The sequence below is a fragment of the Nansenia antarctica genome (assembly GCF_963989245.1).
Source record: "Nansenia antarctica genome assembly, chromosome: 8".
NCBI lineage: Eukaryota > Metazoa > Chordata > Actinopteri > Argentiniformes > Microstomatidae > Nansenia > Nansenia antarctica.
In genome coordinates, this window is record NC_137678.1 from 59,701,731 (window position 1) to 59,709,786 (window position 8,056).

Sequence of the window (8,056 nt, forward strand, 5' to 3'; positions counted from 1 at the left end):
TTCATCAGAGAGCACACACAAGAGAGAAACCATACCACTGCTCCCAGTGTGGGAAGCGTTTTAGAGACGGAGGAATCCTGAAGAGGCATCAGAGAATACACACCGGAGAGAAACCATACCACTGCTCCCAGTGTGGGAAGAGTTTTAGTGAAGGAGGAAGCCTGAAGAGGCATCAGAGAACACACACAGGAGAGTAACCATACCACACCACCTTATACCACCCTATACCACCCTCTACCACCCTCCCATCACCCTCTACCACCCTCTACCACCCTCCCATCACCCTCTACCACCCCCTAACACCCTCTACCACCCCCTAACACGCTCTACCACCCTCTAACACCCTCTACCACCCTCTAACACCCTCTACCACCCCCTACCACCCTCTACCACCCTCTACCACCCCCTAACACCCTCTACCACCCTCTACCACCCTCTACCACCCTCCCATCACCCTCTACCACCCTCTACCACCCTCTAACACCCTCTACCACCCCCTACCACCCTCTACCACCCTCTAACACCCTCTACCACCCTCTACCACCCTCTACCACCCCCTAACACCCTCTACCACCCCCTAACACCCTCTACCACCCCCTAACACCCTCTACCACCCTCTACCACCCTCTACCACCCCCTAACACCCTCTAACACCCTCTACCACCCCCTAACACCCTCTACCACCCCCTAACACCCTCTACCACCCCCTAACACCCCCTAACACCCTCTACCACCCTCTACCACCCTCTACCACCCTCTACCACCCTCCCATCACCCTCTACCACCCCCTAACACCCTCTACCACCCATATACCACCCCCCTATCACCCCCTACCATTCCTAAATAAACATTACTTAAATAATAATAATAAATAAATGTTACTTACGTACTGCGTGTGCTTGACCAGTGTGGTTGATTTCACATGACAGTCGACATTACTCATTCCAGGTCCCGCGCTTCTCTGGTATAAAGCTCTCCCGCTGCTTCCTGATACCAATACTCATATCTATAATAAGGACAACAAGATAAACACGGAGGACGTCTAACATTCTTTTTAATTTATTTTTATTTATGGGTTTTTCAGTTCAGTTTCAGTCACAAACACACATGTAGGCCTACATCACAAACATATCAACAGAAAACAAAACAAAACAAACAAACAATAAACAAATAATGATGAAAGAAAAAAGAATTACAACAACAATATATATTATCAAATTAATGCAAAAGTAAAAAATAAAAAACAGGAGGGGAAAAAATCAAATAAAAGTACAAAGGTCAGATAGGTAGGTAGGTCAAAGGTCAGATAGGTAGGTAGGTCAAAGGTCAGGTAGGTAGGTCAAAGGTCAGATAGGTAGGTAGGTCAGATAGGTAGGTAGGTCAAAGGTCAGATAGGTAGGTAGGTCAGATAGGTAGGTAGGTCAGATAGGTAGGTAGGTCAAAGGTCAGATAGGTAGGTAGGTCAGATAGGTAGGTCAAAGGTCAGATAGGTAGGTAGGTCAAGGTTGCTGCTAGGTCAAGAGAGGGATAAAGGTTTCAGTTGGGAGGTGGCGGGGTCATTTTAATGGCATCTATATCATGTGAAAATGGCTGCCAGATTTGGTCAAATTTGAGTAGGAAGCCTCGTAGGGTATGCTTGATTTTCTCCAGTTGCATGAAATGCAGTATGTCTTCAATGACGTCTAACATTCATAACCACACATTTTAAGACGGACATTCACACATCAGAACATCTCAGTAGCCTAGTTAATGGCAGGAGTGAGTTCTAAGCAGAGTGTTGAAAGTCTCTAGATCCGGCGCATATATGTGTATTGACTTAAATGTGGCAGACTTTGCATTCCTCAACACCTTCTGAGAAGGAGTGTGTGTGTTGGACCCGTGTGGTTGAGTTTACATGACAGTGGACATTACTCACTTCTCTGTTATAAAGCTCCCCAGCTCCTTCATGATACCAATACTCGTATCTATTTCCACCTACATCGTTTTTATGCACCTGATAGAACACAAACATAAATGGTTGAAAGGATTTCAACACATCCATGCTATTTAATGTAACAGCAATGTCAGAAAGATTCCCCAGATTAGAGAGGGATAACAGTCTCACTCTGGTCAAAGTGATTGCACCAGGTTGGGTCTTGGTTCGTGGTCAGTGTATCTCTTGGTCATTCATTCATTTTGAGAGACCGCATTTCCAGTATAAATGCGCCTCCCAATCAGTCTGATTAAGAACACCTGTGCTGACCTACAATGCAATGGTTGATCTTGTTTATGGGACTATATTCTGTGGCGGAAGGATATGTATTCTGAAACGATTAATGATTGTAAATAAATGAATTTACATTTATGTTACAACTGTGTATTTTTTATATTATATGGTGGCTGTTGTAGAAAAGCAATTGACCATCGGAGGGCGGGGGTTGTGGAGACATTTACCACTGGTACTGAGCTTGGCCTCGTGCCACAACCCTGTACCAGTGGTAAATGTCTCCACAATCCCCTTCCTCTCATGGTAAATCGCTTACTTTTTATTCATATTCTTAGACCGCATGTTCGTTTACAAGACAAGAGTGCCTCTCTCTCGTTCGATCTCACCTGAGAAGTGACAGATGTGATGATATGTTTGTGTCCAACACCAAGCCTATAGAGGGACATTCTGGTTGGTCCTACCCGGTGTGACAGGCTGCATCATGTTTGTGGTGGGCTTTCCTGTTGGGCCTAATTTACACCTGTCAACATTTGAAAAGCTCCTGGGGCGTGCCACCACCCGTATACCGTTGTCCATATAGAATACCCAGAGTTCCCACACCTTCTGAAACATCACATTCAAGCACGGCAAGGCAAGTTTATTTGTATAGCTATAGCACATTTCATACAACAGGGGCAATTCAAAGTGCTTTACATACATTATTTAAAAATACAGCAAGAGGAGCATAGTAAGAAAATACAAATTACAATGAATAAAAGCAAATAAAAGAAGTAACTAGATAAAACATTTAATAAGACAATAGTTAATGGGAAAAAAGACATTGATAGAAGTGTTTGTGTTTAATCATAACTGCTGCAAAACATGAAGTTTTTTTTAGCTTAGATTTAAATATTTTAAGGGTTTGGGCCTGTTTGATTTCTTCAGGGTGTTTGTTCCAGGAGCATGCAGCAGCGTGACTAAAAGCTGCTGCACCGTGTTTTGTTTTTACTCTTGGAGTGATTAGCTGATTAGTCTCAGCTGACCTTAGGGGCGTTGCGGGAATATAGGGTGGGAGGAGATGAAGAGAAAACATCTTGGATTGAACAGCCTTGATCGTATTGTGTGTGGTGTGCGTCGATATTCCCATTTCAGCACCCCACATACATAAAGATTATCATTACGACAGTCTAGTCTCGTTCCCCAAGCCAGAAATCAAACGTGATCTAACGTAGTACCCTGACTGACCTGTACGAGGCAGCCATGTGACAGGGCAAATAAAGTGCCGAAGAACGAAAAGAAGAAGTCAGCTCGCTTCTTGATTGGCTACATTCCATCCACGTCACAATCGGACTCGCAAGTAGGGTCTCGTTCCCCAAGCCAGAAATCTAACGTCATCTAACGTCATCTAACGTAGTATCCTGACTGACCTTATAACAACTCCCCCTCCTACTTATGAAACGACTGTGTTATCACAAAAAAAGGTATAAACAGAACAACCACAAGGCAAGACAGACCCCGTAACTTCAATGTAAATAATATCTGTATTAGACCCTCTTTAGGGTTTCAAGCACACACAATAAACAACAAATGAAATACAAAGGAATAATAAATTCACTTCACTCCTCCAGCAATAATAATAAACTGAATTTCTCAATAATTATAAAGTAGGTGCTTCAAAATGATTACAGGAGTTTAGAATGTTTCTTTTCCAGTTACTCTTCTGCTTGTACATAAAGCAGAACATGCCCTCCACTTATACATCAGAACTGAACCATTTTGATTCTGATGACTGACAGTTGTCTATATCTACCCCTCAGGACCTCATCACTATGAACAGTTATCTATATCTACCCCTCAGGACCTCATCACTATGAACAGTTATCTATATCTACCCCTCAGGACCTCATCACTATGAGCAGTTATCTATATCTACCCCTCAGGACCTCATCACTATGAGCAGTTATCTATATCTACCCCTCAGGACCTCATCACTATGAACAGTTATCTATATCTACCCCTCAGGACCTCATCACTATGAACAGTTATCTATATCTACCCCTCAGGACCTCATCACTATGAACAGTTATCTATATCTACCTCTCAGGACCTCATCACTATGAGCAGTTATCTATATCTACCCCTCAGGACCTCATCACTATGAACAGTTATCTATATCTACCCCTCAGGACCTCATCACTATGAGCAGTTATCTATATCTACCCCTCAGGACCTCATCACTATGAGCAGTTATCTATATCTACCCCTCAGGACCTCATCACTATGAACAGTTATCTATATCTACCCCTCAGGACCTCATCACTATGAACAGTTATCTATATCTACCCCTCAGGACCTCATCACTATGAGCAGTTGGTTATCCAGTATATCCACTTCCCTGCTGTGCTGCATGGCTCCTGGGGGGTATTCCACGAAGCTCGATAAAGTTCTAAGCCTCGATAAAGTTTTAAGCCTCGAAAATGTTAGCTTGCGTTCGGTGCCATCAATGTGGCTCAAATAATTCGCTGCTTGGTTGAGCTCCTTCTGAGTCAGATATAATTAGCCTGCTCGCGACCAGGCTAAAACACAGGCTATAGTGAGACGCGCGTCAAAAAAGGCACACAGGCGGAAACTAAACCCCGAACGACAGTTCCTCATGTGTCTTTTAGGAAATATTAGTTCCCACTTCACACGAGATAGATAGATTAGATAGTTTGACTGTGTGATAGATAGATAATTTGATATTTTGAAAGTGTGATCGATCGATAGATAGTTTGATTGTGTGATAGATAACTTGATATTTTGAAAGTGTGATAGATAGATCGATAAATCAATAAAGAAAAGAGTTTAAAAAAAAAAAGTAATTGTGTCAACTTGCATTGCTGTCATCACAGCGGTCTGGCTGGCGTAGTGGTTAAGGCAGCCGACTGGAGTTCCAAGTGTTCGAGACTTGACTAAGTCTTTTTTTTTTTTTTTTTTTTACATTTAACCGAAGATTTCATGCAAAGGCTTCAAACACCATTGTAATCGTGTCCGTTCTTGTAAATTAGCCTGCACCATAATTTTAAAGCCTACATACTTTTTTAGATGAGATTTTAGATTAGATTCAGACAACGAAATGCAGTAAAAAGTGTGTCTGAAGAGGGATTTGAACCACCGATATAAAATGACGAATTAATCCTATGGCAGCGGTCGGTACCACTAGGCCAGGGGTGCTCACACTTTTTGGAACCAAGATCTACTTTTCAAGTAGCCAGTCTGCCAAGATCTACCAGTCTAGTTTCAACATCGCAAACGTACATGCACGTACTACAAACACACACACACACACACACACACACACACACACACACACACACACACACAGTTCCCAGCCTGCATAGTAAACTCACAATACACTTTCCCTCTCTCTGTCACACAGCCACAGGAGAAGACCATCACAAACCCTCCCTCTTTGCTATTCTCGCTCACACACATTCACACACACACACACACACACACACACACACACACACACACACACACACACACACATTTGCCAGTCTGCATAGGGAGCCATAGCACAAACCCTCCCTCTCTCTCCCCCTCTCTCTCCCTCTCTCTCTCTCACTCTCTTACACACACACACACACACACACACACACACACACACACACACACTCACTTTCTCTCACTCACACACTGACAGCCAGTCTGCAGTACCATAGCCAACTACTGATCCAACAAACAGAAAAGTAAACCAGATACAAAACAGGTAGTTCCCTAGTTTGAAAGGAGGAAATAAATGCATTTCTCTACCTTAGTGGGAGACCTGGCACTGGGAGGAGGCAGCTAGTTTCTAGTAGTCAGGGCTGTAGGAGCTGGTTGCAAGGTGTCATCAGCCACTGTGGATCTGTCATCGAAAAGGCAATCTGCAGCCTCGAGAAACTTTTTTCACAATTTCGCCGTCTTTGAATGACTTCTTGTGTTTAACAAGAACGTGACTGACGCGATAAGAAGCTATCGTTGCAGCCGTACGTTTTCGCTCTTTTGCCACATTTCCCTTCTTCGAAATAGCCATCGTAGGTTTGCAGATCAGAAAGACGCATTTCCAATATCACATCGTGTAAAAAAGTCCTCCTCCCATTCTGGATGGAAGTTATACGTTATTGGTTTCTTACTTGGTCCAGCTTCCCCACTCATTTGTATAGCCTTTATTTAGTATTATATAGTAAATAGTAGAAATTGGAAGGCTAACTAGGTAATTAGTCTCGCCGGTATTTTGTATTTTGTAGTTGGTGCTGTTGACTGCGCATGCGTGGTGAACCGCGTGTTAGGTGTAGGTGAAAAGATCAGATCTCAGACTGGCTTACCTGTACGTCAATCAAGTGGCAAAAGCCATAGTGAGGATGGATGATAGGCGAACTTTTTTTTTCGTTTTCGTGTTTTTTTTCTTATTTTTATTATTTTTTTCCGTTTTGTTCAATGCCATGCGATCTACCCATACTACCTTTGCGATCGACCGGTCGATCGCGATCGACGTATTGGGCACCCCTGCACTAGGCCATTGTGGCATTATGACGGTTTGTAGCCTGCTGCTGATATCACCACAGTAGTAAATATTCATTTATTAAAATATGAACATATAACAATAACTGGGGCTAGTATGACCTACGCATTTAATCGGTCAGCAATTTCTTGCCAAACCATTTCCCTCGCCTTGTTAATTACGGCAGTATTGCACTATTTTACATCTTATTTTTCCGTCTTCATAAAAATCAATAATTCGGAATGCTGCGCAAATGTAGTACCCCTGCAGAGTGGAGTATCTTCATTTCGACAGATCGACTCTTCGGGGCTGCGTATGTCTGCATGCACGCGCCCATATCGAAGATTTGTAAGCCTGTCTTCTGTGAACACTGATGACACAAGGCTGATCCTCGTTCAAGGAATCACCTGAGGCTTGAATTCCAATCTCGAGTTGCCTGAGCGCCGCATTTATTTATATCGCGGCTATACTGATCCACCTTTAGTGGAATGGCCCCCTGGTCAGGAGAACCCTGGTAACCATGATGATGGGCGGTTATGTCCACTGTGTGCTGCTACAAGGCTGCACTCCGACCACTAACGCCAGGTGAGTCCTGTACGTTTAACAACACCAATATAAAACTCATCAATCATTTGGCAAACAGAAGAAAGTTGAAAGTTTAAACGTCAAACTTGATTACAGACGTCAGTAGGTTGAATTACAGTAATACATCATACACTAATCCAAGTTTACAGCCCAATTAGTTTCTCTACTCTTTCTATAAGATATTCTCCTGAACTGTGGGGGATAGGATATGTAGGACCCTTTATTGGGGCCATGTGGGCATTCTAAAGATGGCTCCTTGTGGCCTGGGCCCTACCCCCTGGCCTATAGCCCAGGTGACATCATGTAGGGTCTGCCTAGTTGCTACAGTAAAATGATAGGACCATTGTTGAAGCTATATTTGCATATCAAAAAGGTATAAAGGTGATGAAGGTGAAACAAATGAAATCAGCTGCCTCTTGACCACTCCAGCCAGCTCTCTCATCATTCCAGCCAGCATCACCAACAACTTGTAACTTGTACTTTTGTTTAATAAATAGTCTTAAAACTCAGAAGGTTATTCGTGATCTATCTCAAACAAGTTACTTAAGAAGAAACAACACTAGCGAGTTTGTGTTGTGATTCTCAACAACGTTGAAACGTAGTTCCATGATTCAAAAAATCTGAACATTTTAATTGGTTGCCGACATGCGGACCAAATGATTAGACTGTGTCAGAAATGAGTCCACCTAGCAGTTTAGTTTAGTTTATTAGTTTATTATATCGAGGACAATCCAAATACATGAACCATATAAAATACAGTA